The sequence below is a fragment of the Antechinus flavipes genome, chromosome 6 (assembly GCF_016432865.1).
Source record: "Antechinus flavipes isolate AdamAnt ecotype Samford, QLD, Australia chromosome 6, AdamAnt_v2, whole genome shotgun sequence".
Classification (NCBI taxonomy): domain Eukaryota; kingdom Metazoa; phylum Chordata; class Mammalia; order Dasyuromorphia; family Dasyuridae; genus Antechinus; species Antechinus flavipes.
This window is the reverse complement of record NC_067403.1, coordinates 237,771,287-237,787,142: the sequence shown is the minus strand read 5'-3', so window position 1 is coordinate 237,787,142 and position 15,856 is coordinate 237,771,287.

The following is a 15,856-nucleotide window of genomic DNA, read 5'->3' as shown; positions in this document are numbered from 1 at the left end:
TAGAACCATGCCACATGATATGAAAGATTAAGAAATTTATCCAATCAGACAATACCATCTGCATCCAGAGAGAGAACTATGGAAATTGAATGTAAATTAACACACATTATGTTCATTTTTTTTCCCCTTCTGTTTTTTTTTTTCTCTCTCGTGGTTTTTCCCTTTTGTTCTGATTTTTCTCTCCCAACATGACTCATAAAGAAATGTGTATTTAAAAAATAATGTATATGTATAACCATAAAATGTAATATAAAAAACAAATATACTATCATTTAAAACAGGAAATAAGAAGTAAAACTAAGAAATTTATCCAAGAAATTAGAGAAAGATTTGTTTCAATAGTCTGAGAACTCCCTTCCTTTTAAATCCACTAAAAATAAAACAAAAAAAAGTAAAATCCTGTGGACTCTAATTAAGGGCCAGACTTGGAAAGTTGTGTTCTTAATGAATAAATGCTCAATATCCAATTCATGTTTGCGATAAGTTTCTCTGATTTAGTTTTCATTTCTTTAATTTAAAAGAAAAAGTTTTATCACGAATTTAAACATTGCCAACATGACTATTTTGATAAGCAAAGAACAAAAAATTTTAAATAAAATGGAATTTTTATTGTGTAAGGTTTTCTAAACATATATAGTAAATTAAACATAATCATAAAACTTGCTCTGTTTGTCTCTTCCTCCTCCCAGATTTCCTTCTGTTCTTGTCCATGTATTTTGTTTCATAATCCATTGATACTTTTGCATTTCTATCATCCCCCCAATAAAAGTATTCTTTTATAGCTAATAAGGAGAGTCATGGTAATTAATCATTTCCTTAATTTTATGCATGTAGCTAGCCAAGTAGGTGAATTTCTTTTTTAATTTGCTTTTCGATCCAAAAATACACATCACAACCATCACCCTAATAGTGCATAACAGTCAGTGAAAAGAAAAGTGTTTCAGGAAAAGTCTGATTTTACAGGACATAAAATACAAGCAAAAAATGAAATGTCTCTGATTTCAATCCTGCTGAAAGCTTTCACTATAAATCCATTCATCTTAAAAACAAAAAAACAAAAAAAAAACTAGTTCTGTTTAATGGATGAGGGTCAGACCTTCACTTCCTTTTCATGTTTGTATATTTTATCTATGTTTTTGTATGAATGTAAGGAAACACCAGAAGACTAGTTTGAGTAGAGGGAAGAGTGCAAAGGGGGGAGGGGAGGGAGTGAAAGAAGATGGGAAGATAGTCTGGGAACAGGTTGTGAAATGGTATTAAAAGCCAAATAGAGGGACCAATCTATGATCCTGGAGATAATAGGAGGCTACCAAAATTTATTGATGGATAGATTTGTTTTTTCTTTTGCCAACTAACTGGAGGATGGATTGGGGGGGGGGCGAGATTTACAATAGGAAGACCAATGAAGGGCTATTATGATAGACAGGCAAGAAAGAGAGAATGAGGATCCAAAAAGAGGGAAGTTGTTCTGTGAGTTGAAAGAAGAAATTGGATTGGAGAAACGACTTGACAACTGGTGTGATATTAAGTGATTTAAGAGTTACAGATAACAGGAAATTTAGAGATCCAGGTAATTGAAAGAATAGAAATGTCAACAGTAGTTAAGACATTCATAAAATGGATTGATTTAAGAGGGATAATAAGGTAATAAGCTGAATGATTAGCTCCCCAAAAAACCTGCTTTCCCTGTGTGACAGTCCCACCCAAAAATTCACCAACCTGGCAGCATACATAAAATTAAGAAAATGTTTGATTAGTATAACTCTCCTTATTTGTTAAGACTGTTTTAAAAAGACTTTTATGGGGAGGAGATGTAATAGCAATACAAAAAAAGAAAGAGAATTAACAATAGAATATGAAATTAAATACACAGATGAAAACAGAAGGAAATTCTGCTGGGGGAGGGGACAGAGACAAGCACTACATAATAGAAGTTCCATTTCATATACAATCTTTTTTTTTTTTGCGGGGGGGAAGGGGCTATATCAAAATAGTGCTACCCACTGAGGGGCAACTACCACAACCATTAGTTGATCTGGGGAAAGGGGCAGACATAATGGTAGAGAGCAAGGAATTTTCCCAGGGGAAAAGGAGAAGAAAAGGGGAAAAAGCTGTGAGCTGACACAATAGGAATTGTGAGTGAAGGGCTGGGAGAAATGGGTGGGAGACAAGCTCCTGGGGAGGATGAGAAGTGCCTATTTTCCCACTATTCTATTCATTGATGCTCCTCCCTTTGGAGTCATGCCATAGTCTTTCTAGGGACTTGGGCTTCCATTTTGATAATCCCTGGCCTGTAAGAGAGGGACCTTCAGGATCTGTCATTCCTATAGGTAGTTAGGTCCAGATAGGCTAAACTTTTTGTTGTCCCCATCCTCTGGCTCATACCCGCCTTGGAATAACCTCTTTCCTCCAGCCTTCCCCAAATCTTGCCCATTCTTCCAAAACCTGAGTCAAATCCTGCTGGTTACAGGGGGAAAAACCTTCCTTGGCCAACTTCAGTTCTTCCCACCCCAGGTACTCTTCCTCTGGACGCCCAGCCTATTTATATTTTGGTCTGTGGGAAGAACTAACCATTATTCTTTGTTGTTTTTCATGATCTAAATCCTGTCTCTCCAAGTACTGTCAAGAGCCATCTTATTGAATCGTCATGCTCCTTTGCCCTGGACAGAGAAGATGCTCCCTATTCCAGTCCTATCATTTTCTCTTTTTATGAGAATTTGTATGGAACCCTGGGAAAGGTCAGCTAGAAGACTATTCACTGGCCCAGTGTTTCTCCCATGGCAATTGAAGAATTGATGTGAAAATGGACATGTAAGTGCTTTGGGAACTATTAGAACTCCTGAAAACTGAGTTGAAAGCTGAACTCCAGAAAAAAAATGACCATTGTTATTATTATTTACCTCAGTGGGCCCCAGGGCCTCCCGCAATGTCCATCCATCCCTGAATGTGGCCCTGAGTCTCCTCCCAATTATTTCTTCTCCTTCACATAGCCACACTTTTATGACCTTGATGTTATCACCAGATAAATCCTAGATACAGACTCTTTGCACCAAGAACACAGTGTTTCTGTAAGCCGTGTCTTTGCCAGGGACAAAGCAGACGGCTCCTCGAAGACTGCTCAGACACCTAGAGTTGTACTTGGGATTGGTGGAGGTCAGCATTTTGGCTTTTAGACCATTGCTTAAGCATTATATCTTTCAGTTGGGAGTAGTATTTTATTGGATGCTTTAATTTTTTTTTTCAGTGAGGCAGTTAGGGTTAAGTGACTTGTACCTAATACAGCTAATATTAAATTATTAATATATTATTAATTTGAATTAAGATAAATTATTAATAATATAAAGTATTAAATGATTGAGGCTGGATTTGAATTCAAATCCTCCAGATTCCATGGCTGGTGCTCTAGCCACCGCACCAAGTAGTATTTTATTGGTCTGCAATGTGTGAAGGGTCACTGAGGCAGTGAATCCGGTTCAGGATAGCCTTGAGACAGAAGCTTTGGGGTCAGAGAAAGGCACAAGAAGTCAGAGAGACAGGGATGAGTCCAACTACTCTATCTAATAGTCCTAGGGAGACACCAATTAATTATACCAAAATCCAGCTTGGCCCCTTCCAGATTTTCCAGGACCCCATTAGCTAGTTCTAGTCTCCATACTTCCAGAGGGCACCAAGTCTTCTTTCAAGATTCTGTAAAGAAGAGATTCAAATAAGAAGACCAAATTGGTTCCCTTTAATTAAGTTCTCACTCACAGTGCCAGAGGTTGGAGGCTGCTGGGAGAATCTCTTAGGAGAAAGTGGCAGGCAACTGATTTGTAGCTTTTGAAGATCTTCCTTCCCCAGAGGCACTGAGAAGACAACTTCTCAAAAGATTAATTTCCTTTACTATAAAGACAGATGTAAAAAACCAGAATCTTCTTTTTACTCTGGAGGAGAAGAGAAAAACCTTCCTGGAAACTCAGCTCTCTGAGTTTCCCTTGGTGAACGCCTTTGGGGTCCCCAGCCCCAGGAGCTCCATCAATTGGGGAATGGACCAACAAGCTGTGCTGTGGCTAAGAGCTGTCAGTCACCTTTAGCTCTCCAAGACGCCATCTGGGGTTTTCTTGGCTAGATACAGGACTGGCTTGTCTTTTTCTGCTCTAATTCATTTTTCAGGTGAAGAAACTGAGATGAACAGAGTGAAATGACTTGCCTGGGATCACAGAGCTAATAAGGACCTGAAGTCATATTTGAGCTCAGCTTCTGACTCTGACCAGTGCTCTATTCACTGAGCTACTATATAAATGGAAGGGAATACTATTGTGCTCTTCTTTTATCTATTTCTCTGTCTTTGTCTTTGTGTCTCTGTCTCTCCTTCTCCCTCCTCCATCTCTCTGTCTCTCTCTGTCTTTCTCTGTGTATGTGTCTCTCTCAGGGTCTCTCCTCTCTTTTTCTCTGTCTTTCTGTCTTTGTGTCTCTGTCTTTCTTCTCTTTCTCCATCTCTGTCTCTCTCTCTCTCTCTTCACCCTCCTTCTTTTCATTATCCTTCTCCCCTCTTTCTCTCTCTCACTCAGTATTTTTCCTCTTAGTCCCTAACAAGAAAACACTCCAAAATAATGAAGCATTTTTCACTGAGATGCTCCTAGAACTTGGGCTCTATAGAAACGAAGTTACAGCATGTCCATTTCCTAAAGCATTACTTAGAATAAGGACAAAACATTCTGGGAACAAGAGTCTAATATTTTCGTGCTGAATCATGGGAATAGGCCCTTAGGTTTAGTTCTGCGTGAAGGGGGAAATCGACATATTTCTTATGGGATGTTGTTTGTCTCTGAGTACAGGTGAAGGGATGAGGGCTCCATCCCAATTAGAGGCAGTCGGTCAAAAGAGTTTTCCCAAGTACTGACCCAATGTAATTTAATCACAGAACAATAAGAGCTGGAAGTGAAACTAAGAAATAGGACACAGATTTGGGAGAAACTTTGGAGCAATGTCAGCTCAAAGATTCAGAGCTAAAGAGCTTAGGTGAATTGCCCAGAATTATATGGATAGAAAGAAGCAGGAGCAAGACAAATTCATTGATCAATAGGTACTTATTAAAGTACCTCTTCTTTGGAAGGTCACTTCACCTCGGGACTTTTCACACTAGAAGTACCCTCTACCACTCTAATCCTTTTTTCTAATGGCCTGGCTCCTCTCAATATCTTCATTTTTGGAATGAGAAGGGAATGGCCAACCCATCCAAGTCTTCATTCTTCTCCAGATTTTACTCTTGACACTCCAGACTTTTTCCGTGGCCATGTTTTCATTTGGGAACCTCTCCTCTTTAGTTTTCTTTTGTATGTTGTTCCACTGCAAGCTCTCTTAGGGGAGGGACTGTCTTTCTGCTCCTGGAACCAACCTCAAAAGTCCATTTGCATGGGCATTCTCCTTGTTGGTGGAGAGTGGTTCCTTAATCCCCCTCACCTAGGTATAAATGAACATATGTATACATACATATATGTATAAATATATGTCTGTAGATAACTATATGTGTATATCTATTTATATTTATGTATTTGTGAATAACTATATTTGGGAGAGAGTCTCTATGGAAATATATAAATATGTACAGCTAGATAGAAAAATGGATACTTAGGTAGATAGATAAATGGATGGATGGATGGATGGATGGATGGAGTAGCCTATGGCTCAAACGGAAGCAGAAGAGACATCTCCAGCCTTTCCTTCCCCTTCCCTTTTTCCAAGGAAGTCTATATTTTCTCTCAGAAGGGGAAGCAGGAAGTTGCGGCTAGAAGCTTCAGAGCTTGGCCACTCAGTTCTCAGAAAGAGGGGATGCCTGGCTAGAATTAGCTGTGTCTGCTCCCTTAAATATTATTAGTCTAGGGGATGTGGTTTTTAGGCTTAAGCTAAACTTCTGCTTGGTATTCATTAATGGGAGAGAACCCCAAGTTTTATATCCAAGGCTTGACTTCTTTCCCACCAAAAACTAGTTCCACAATGAACATATATAGCAATTAGCATAAAACTCATTTATACTGTTCATTAGCAAAACAAAAATTAAAGTATAGTTAGACGAATATATATCAGACAAGACAGAGAGAAAGAATTCTCCTCTTCGGAACAACAAAACTCAGCCCGACCAAGAGATCCCTAAATAGCACCTAAGGGGAAATTCCTGGAAGTCTCTAGTCTAGCAAGCTCGGGAAAGAGACAAGACAGAAATTGCCATCTCTTCTCATATTGGCTTTGACCCAGAGTCTTACTCTCTCCTCGACAACCTGAACTGGGGTTGCCACTGTCTGTATTCTCTCTCTCTCTCTCTCTCTTTTTTTTTTTTTTTTTTTTTTTTTTTTTGCTGAGGCAAATGGGATTAAGTGACTTGCCCAGGGTCACACAGCTGGGAAGTGTTAAGTGTATGAAGTCAGATTTGAATTCAGGTCCTTCTGACTTCAGGGCTAGTGCTCTATTTACTGCACCACCTAGCTGCCCTGTCTGTATTCTCTCTTGAAGCTTTAAGTGTTTAAATCAGAGACCAAAAATACCAGAGAGACTCAAAGAGAGTCCGAGAGAATGGAGCAGAGAATGAGGAGAAAGGCACACACCATTCCTCCTTGGGGCCAGAACTGCTGACAGCCCCAGCAAAGATCACCTGGGAATTGTCCAAACCCTGTAACTCTACAGTATAAACACCAGCATCGGCACTTGTAAGCAGTGATGGCTTTTCTCCATCCCTTTGGTACTGTATTCACGGCCCTTTACAGAGCAATACCTGGGAGGTAATCACTACAGATGCTACTGGGCTTCAGTCACTACAGTAACTACCTCCTACCTGCACACGGGATATATCCATAATGCACAGCAATCAAGCAAAAGCAATCAGCACGGTTAATGGAGCTGAGTTAACTAACTGCCACAATAGCACTATCCATGGGCTTCTTTATAAAAGGCAATTATAAGCAGTAGTGTGCATGCAAAACAATGAACATACAAATACTGCGATAGCACAGCATCATCAAATGAATATAACCATAAAATTAAAAAATAAGGATATTTAGACAAACAGGATTTCACATGTACAGCAGCAAACATGCACGATTAAGTGCAAGGTATATATCACATAAGCAATCTCTAGCATTGTCACCTAGATATATGTATAACTATATCTTCAGATTTATCTGTAATTAATCTATAATATATGTATGTATGCATGTATAGTGAGTATAAAATATATGAACATGTTTTTAGTTGTTCAGTCAGTATCCAACTCTTCGTGACCCCATTTGGGGTTATTCTTGGAAGGGATACTGGGGTGGTTTGACATTTCCTTCTCCAGCTCATTTTACAAATGAGGAAACTGAGTCAAAAAAGGGTGAAATGTTTTGGCTAGGGAACCACAGCTAGCAAGTGTTTGAGGCCAGATTTGAACTCAGGGAATTGAGTTTTCCTGACTCCAGATCCTTCTACTCAATCACTACTTTTCTACCTAGCTGCCTCTGAATTTTTAATTTTTGTTGAATGGTAATAGATAGAGAGCCAGCCTCAGAGCCCAAAAGACTTACATATGATTCTAACTTCTACATGTTCTGTTTCTTGATAAAATATAAGCTTCCTGAGGTCAGGGACTGTTTTATATTCATTTTTGTATTCCCAATGGCAAGCAAGGTTCTGGCCTATAATAGTCACTTATTAAGTGAGTATGGATTGGTTGATTGAAAGTCTAGAGAGATGAAGGACTAGGGGAATCTGAGAAGATTTACCAGCACTAGGTTTAGAAAGAAGAAAAATCCTCTAAATAGAAGAGATGAAAAGGGAGTTCATTCTAGGGCTGTGGAAAAATGAATGAAATGACTTGGCTGTAGGAGAGGGAACATCAATTTTGGGAAATAAATAGTTTAGTTTGGCTGGAATGCTGAATCCTGTATTGGTATAAGCCAGATTGTGAAAAGCTTTAAATAATAGGCTTAAAAATGTGTGTTTTATTCTTTATGCAACAGGGAGCCAGTGCGGGCTTTGGAAGCATGATCAGAACTGTGTTTTAGGAAAATTATTTTAGTAGCTACGTGATGGGTAGATTGGCCTTGGGAGAGACTGGAAGCAGGGAAATTAATTAGAAAGCTATTTATAGAAGTTGATTTGAGAGGTAATGAGGGCCTGCACTAGGAAAATGACCATATGAATGGAGTGAAAAGAACTGATTGGAGAAATTTCCTGGTGACCGAATTGACAAAACTTGGCAAATGAGTAAAATGTGGGTCACAAGAGAAAGAAGAAGATGTACCTGGGAAACAAAAGATTGTTCCTTCTCACAATTGTTCTAAAGAAAATATCTTGTAAACCTATAATCATGAGATGTTATTGTTTCAAGTGAAAGACCAAGGACAGCTTTCTGAGCTGCTCACTAGGGATTACCTTCTACATTGACATGGAACCAGAATTAAGTTCTTTTTGTGTCTGATCATTCAATTAGTTTCAAACAGGATTTGCCTAATCCACATCTCATCTCATAAACAAAGAACTAATTCCTCAGATGTTTTTTGCTGGAGTCCAAGTAGCCTATGTGTTGTAAAAATAATATCTATAAATATCTCATTATGACGTGGGTTAGACCCACCCTTTTTCTTTCCCTCTTTCAAAAGGATTAGTTTCTCCTAAAAGGAGATAAAATAGTTTCAGGAATTAATTGATCCCTGTTTCCCAGATGCAGCTTCCTGGTCACTTAAGAGCAAATCCTCAGGCAATTGGGACATCCCAAGTCACCAAGTCTTTCATCATATCCTCCCCAATGACCAAATGGTCTTCATAGGAGACAAGAGGCCATGTCCAGAAAACCCAAGTGCCATTTTAACCTTGTTGCCTTTCCTTCCTATATGAGGACCAAGTAAGCCGTCCTTTTGTTAACTGTTCAATGACTTATGAATGCCTTATTTTATTCCACACTGGACCCAAAGGGAGGGGACTGCTGCTATTTCAAGCCTATACTTGCATACTCTGTCTATAGCACTCCTCTGATCCATCATCCACCTTTCTTTATTTTTTTTCCTCTCTATATTTTTTATTGTAGCTTTTTATTTACAAGATATATGCATGGATAATTTTACAGCATTGACAATTGCAAAACCTTTTGTTCCAATTTTTCCCCTTCTTCCCTCTATCCCCTCCCCCAGATGGCAGGTTGACCAATACATGTTAAATATGTTGAAGTATAAACTAAATACAATATCAGTATACAGGTCCAAACAGTTATTTTGATGTACAAAAAGAATTGGACTTTGAAATAGTGTACTATTAGCCTGGCCCACCTTTCTTTAAAACAGACAATGAGGCTAGTTTTTCATGACCTGCTTTTCATGAAGTCATGCTTGTTCGGCAATTGCTGCTTCCCTTTCTAATTGTTTACAAACCACCCCCTTCATAATGGGCTCTAAAATTTTTCCAAGAGTGGAAGGAGCTGGTCTATGGGGGGAAAGAGGTTTTCTCCATAGTTATTTCCATCACAGTGCTACTGGAAGTTGACCCTGAGCCACAGAACAGAAGACTCAAGTGAATATGATGGTCAACAAATTAGCTTATACATAGTCACTACTGGTTAGATGAGATTACTTTGTTGTGGATTAATTATTTCCATCATGTCCTACTTTTCATGACTCCAACTGGGGTTTTCTTGGCAGAGATACTGGAGTAACTTGCCATTGCTTTCTCAAACTCACTTTACAGATAGGGAAACTGAGGTAAAGGAGGTTAAATGTTTTGACTAGGGTCACCCAGCTAGTGAGTGACTCAGGAAGATGAGGCTTCCTAACTATAGGTCCAATACTCTATCCACTAGCCATCCTTGGATGAGGTAATTTTAACGACGTCATTGAGCCAATTTCTAGGAACTGACTACTGTGGTTTCTTATAAGTTGCTTCAGAACTTGAATTTCAAGTTGAACTCAAATGTCATCCTTCAATGGGTACAAAAAGTGTTTGTTTTGTTAAGAATCCAAACACCTGTTGCCTTGAGTACACAGCTGGTGTACACCCAATAGCAGCAAGTGATTTACTTGTGGTTGATTCCACGGAAGAGCTCCCTTCCACATCTACATCAGAGCTCTGGAGAGAAGGGCATATGGGACAAGACCTTGAGCACAGAAACCTGGAACCTTATATCTGCCCTGCATTTTGCACTTTGCAAATTTCTTGCATTCATTATCTCATCTTAGCCTCAGGTCAACCCAGTGAAGTGGGTTCTGGCAAATATTATTATTCCATTTGACAGATAAATGGAGAGTCAGAGTTTTTCTCAGCTTCTCAGGATCAGAGGTGAGATATAAGGCTGTGTCTTCATCCTTCAGTCTTGCTTGCTATCCACTGTGTCATATAGTATCTCTACAAGATCCTCAGTTTGTAACCTACAGAAAGCCACAACAGGAAAGACTCTTGGAACTGGAATAGATTGGAAAGAATCCAGGAGACGTCATTCTACATTTCTGAGTCTTGGTTTCTTTATCTGCAAAAGGGAGGCTATATACCCAGACTACTTAAACTTGCAGAGATTGCTAATGAGATTTAAATTAGATAATATATGTGTATGGGAGTGACCCTTGAGAAAGCCATTTCACTTATATAGGGAAAGTATTAGAAAGTTGTATAACACTACACATTTAAAAATAATCATAGAATGATAGAGTGTAATGGATTGAAGGGATCCTAGAATCCAAATCCATCATTTGGGTCAGGGAACCTGGACTCCCATCCCATCCCATTTATCAGTCCTACAATCTCAGGCAAATCAGTTCAGCTCATTAGGTCTCAATTTATTCAAATTAAAATGGACTGGCTGGACTAGACCCTTTCCAGTCCTACCTTTATGAGCCCCTCAAAAAGGAAAGAACTTATTTAAAATCATCTATAAAATTTAGAATTCAGGTCTCCAGTACCCAGGGTTCATGTTCATGACATGTTAACACTCTGCATCTTCCTAAGTGATTTCTTCAGGCCAGACAAGCTCTATGCCCTCTGCATAGAGAAGTTCTAGGAACCCCTATGTGGCTTCATCTGTATCCAGAACCAATCAATAACTAGCCTTCCCGGAGCAAGACTGTGAAGTCTTCATCAGCCTCTTACCTCTTAATTCTTTCTTTAAAAATCCTTCTCCATCCTTTGTCCTCACCAACATGCTCTTGCCTTGCTATAGCTTTGCTTTTCCTATTTATGGAAGCATAAGAGCAGCGGTAGCAGAATGAGAGAGGGAGCAAGCCAGAGGTGATATGAGTACCAGGTGACTGGTCACTGATTCTGCTTGAGACCCTCTCTCGGGCAACAGCTGCTAGCACCAGGGTCTTGGCAGGAAACTGGCCATTCCAGATCAAAGGCAGCTGAGCGGGCTAGGCTCTTCATGAGAAAAAATGATGGGAAATAACGTCTGGTCAAGAGCCACTAGTTATATATCAGAGTGTTGCTATCTTGGGGAGATGAGAGGGAGCAGGAAAGAAAGAATTTGGAACTCAAAATCTTATAAAAATGAATGTTAAATACTATTTTTACATGTAATTGGAAAAAATAAAATTATTAGGTGAGAGAAAAAAGTCACTAGTTATTGAAATACCAGTCCAAGGAACGAGCAATCTGTCACCAAATGTCACCATAAAATACTATTAGGTAAGAGAAAAAGAGTCACGAGTTATTGAGATACCAGTCCAAGAAATGGGCAATCTGTCACCAAATGTTACCATAAAATACTATTAGGTGAGAGAAAAAGAGTCATGAGTTATTGAGATACCAGTTCAAGAAATAGGCAATCTGTCACCAAATGTTACCATAAAAGACTATTAGGTAAGAGAGAAAAAGAACCATGAGTTATTGAGATACCAGTCCAAGGAATGGGCAAACTGTCACCAAATGTTACCATAAAAGACTATTAGGTAAGAGAGAAAAAGAATCATGAGTTATTGAGATACCAGTCCAAGAAATGGGCAATCTGTCACCAAATGTTACCATAAAATACTATTAGGTGAGAGAAAAAGAGTCATGAGTTAGTGAGATACCAGTTCAAGAAATGGGCAATCTGTTACCAAATGTTACCATAAAATACTATTAGGTGAGAGAAAAAAAGTTGCGAGTTATTGATACACCAGTCCAAGAAATGGGCAATCTGTTACCAAATGTTACCATAAAATACTATTAGGTGAGAGAAAAAAAGAGTCACGAGTTACTGAGATACCAGTCCAAGAAATGGGCAATCTGTCACCAAATGTTACCAAGAAAGCTGTCAAGAGGAATGAAAGAAGACTGAGCATCTCCTCCTAGCAAGAAGGGGAAAGGAATTAAGGGGGTGGAGGTTTACAGAAAATGAGTTTTACATTTCTTCTAATGCCAAATAACAGCTGAATGCCTATGAAGTAAAGGTTGGTCTCTCTCCTAAGGGAAAAAGGGAAGGATCTCTCTGCTTCTCTCATAATTTGTTGTTACTTTCAGTTGTTTTTCAGTCACATCCAGTTCTGTAACCCCAATTGGGGTTTTCTTGGCAAAAATACTGGAATAGTTCATCATTTCCTTCTCCAGCTTATTTGACAGATGGGGAAACTGAGGCAAACAGGGTGATGTGACTTGGCCAGGTTCACACAGCTAGTAAGTGTCTGAGTCTAGTTTTGATCTCAGGAATAAGAGTCCTTCTGACTCCAGGTCTGGAGCTCTAGCCACTGAGTCCTCTAGTTGCCCTTTCTTTATATTAGAGAAAGCAAAGTCATGAAGAGTGCTTTTTCTATTTGAAAAAATAATGAAGAAAAGCGATCTGAGGCAGCAAAAGGGAATCTTGAGAATTCTAAAAGTAGACATGAAAAATGCCATCCACATCCAGGGAAAGAACAGTGGAGTCTAAATGCCCATAGAAGTAGATCTTTTTTTTTTTTTTTTTTTGTTTTGGTTTTTCCTTTTTGTTCTGTTTCTTTGTTTACAACATGACTAATGTGGAATATTTTTAACATGCTTGCACATGTATGAACTTTTCAGAATGCTTGTAGTCTTGGGAAGGGAAAAATAAAATATTAATTATCATTTTAAAAAAAGAAAAAGGAAATCTTGACCGAGTCAGGAAGTTAGAAGATAACAAAGAATTGACACACACAGAAGGGAAAGGGTGTGATGTCATGGAAAGAGCCCTAGGCTGGGAGGCAGAAAACCTGGGTCCATTCCCAGTTTTGCCACCTGGAGCCTTCATGAGTTTAGGCAAATCCCTGTCACTCTCAGCCTTCTTTTTCCTCCTTTGTACAATGAAGAGATAGATCAAGAATTAGAAGTGCTTAAGCTGGAAAATGACAGACAGATACACATACAGATAGCTATATTTCAAGATAATTTTTGGCAAGCCTGTGTATTTTATTTCTAAATTTAAAAACATTCTTTTATTCTTGTCTTCCCCTCTATGATCTTCTCCATTCTGTTTATTGATGGACTTTTCTCCTGTCCATAGGTCTGAAAGATAATTTTGTTCACATTTCTTGTTGTTGTGACCTTTTATATCTACATCAACCATGTATTTGGCTCTTATCTTGGTTTGAGGTATGTGGTGTTAGTCTAAATCTAATTTCTTCTACACTTCTGTCCAATTTCCCAACAGTTTTTGTCAGATAGCAAATCCTTACCTAGTTAGGTTCACAGTGTTTATCAAATACTAGAGTGTTATATACATTTCTTTCTGATTGTCAGTTACCTAATTTGTTTTATTAATTGATCTCTCTCTTTTTAAACAGTACCAAATTATTCTGTGAATTAATAATAATAATAATAACAATAATAACTAACATTTATCTAGCACTTACTCCATTCCAGACTCTGTACTAATGTGCTTTATAATTATTATTTCATATTATCCTTAAAACAATCATTGAAAGATAGGATCTATCATTAACCCCATTTTACAGATGAGGAAAATGAGGGGAACAGAGGTACCTTGCTGAGCTTCATATAGCTAGTAATTGTCTGAGGATAGATTTGAACTTGAATCTTCTTGCTTCTAGATTCGGCACTCTATCCATGGCACCATCTTGTTGCCACTTAATTATTGCTTCAGGGTATATCAAGATCTGGCACAATGAGGCCCCCATTATTCTTATTTCTTTTCATTATTTCCCCTGAGGAACTTTGCCTTTTTTTAATTTTAGCTTTTTTTTTTTCATTCTATAAAGTGATCCTTTGGTAGTTTAAATAATGAACTGAGGGGAAATCTTTATAGCAAGTTTCTCTAATAAAAGTCTCATTTCCAATATATATGAGGAACTAATTTAAGTTTGTAATACTAAGAGCTATTCCCCAATTGATAAATGAGGGAACAGACAGTTCTCAAGAGAAGAAACCTAAGCTATCTATAGCTAAATGAGGGAAAAAAATGCTCCAAATCATTGCTAATTAGAGAAATGCAAATTTAAGCAATTCTGAAATTCCATTTCACACCTACCAGCATCGCAAAAAAGATAAAAAAGGAAAATGAAAAATGTTGGAAGCATTGTGAAAAAAAATGGACACATTGATAGAAACTCTTGGTAAAGCTTTGAAGGGGTACTGGAAAGCCATTTGGAATTAGACATAAAAATTTACTAAACAATGAAAGCCTTTTTGTCCCAGCTATATTGACCCTATTCTCACAAAAAGATCAAAGAAATGGGGGAGGGAAATCCTATATTTATAGAAATATTTCTAATAGTTCTTTTTATGTTGACAAAAACAAAACAAAAAGAATAAAAAAGGATTATCTATCCATTGAAGAATGACCAAATAGGTATGGTAGAGGAATGAGATGGAATACTATTTTGCTGTTAGAAGTGTGGAAATAAATTATTTCAAAGAGACATGGAAAAGCCTATATGAATAGATCAGAGTAATTCAGAATAATTTATAACATCATATAATTGTTATAAAAATAGTTTTTGACAACTTTTATAAACTGATGAAGAATGAAATGAATAAGAGAACAATTTATGTAACTGTGATACTGTAAAGATAAACAACTTTGAAAGCTGTAAGAATTGGGAGTGATTCAATGATCATCCATGATTCCAAAAGATGAATGATGAAAAATAAGATTTATATTCTGACTGAGAGTGATAGATTTAGGATACAGAATTTCAGATGCATGCATATAAAATATATATACATATGTACCCATTTGCATGCAGTCAATGAGGGAGTTTGTTTTACTTGACTATGCATATTCGTTACACAGAATTATTTTTTTTTCCCACTGTTGGTTGAGGGGATGAGAAGGAGAGAAAATAGATTTCTGTTAGAACAATTAAAAAAAATAAAGAGGAGGAGGGGGAATACTACAGGTGTGGGATGTTAAAACATGCATTTTAAGATGAAGTCATGGAATTACAAGTTTTGCTTAATTGTCTTATTTTGTTACAAGGGACCAGATGTAATTAGGATAATTTGTAAATGTTTGTAATATAAAACAAAACATATCAACTTTTAAAACTTTAAATAATAATAGATAATATGTATTAATTAAGGAATAATGTATTGTTATCATATATTATTTATACATTATATAATATTAGTATATATTTATATATTTACAAATATTATATATTTACACATTATGTAATATGACTACACAAAAAATAAATTAATTAAATAATTAACTTTAATAAAACTTTTTTAAAAACATTATTATGAAAGGAGGTCCATAGGTTTCACCAAATTGTCAAAGGGGTTCACGCATGGATTGGAACTAGCTGGAACCAATCAAAAGAGCTAATTGTTAAATTGTCAGAGTGAGAATTTACATAGAAATGAGTAAATTTTACAAATCAAATTTAATTCGTTGTGTTGTTCACCATCCATACTTAAGAAAATGATGGAGAAAAATCTTAATTATACAAATTAGTCTTAAAAGTGT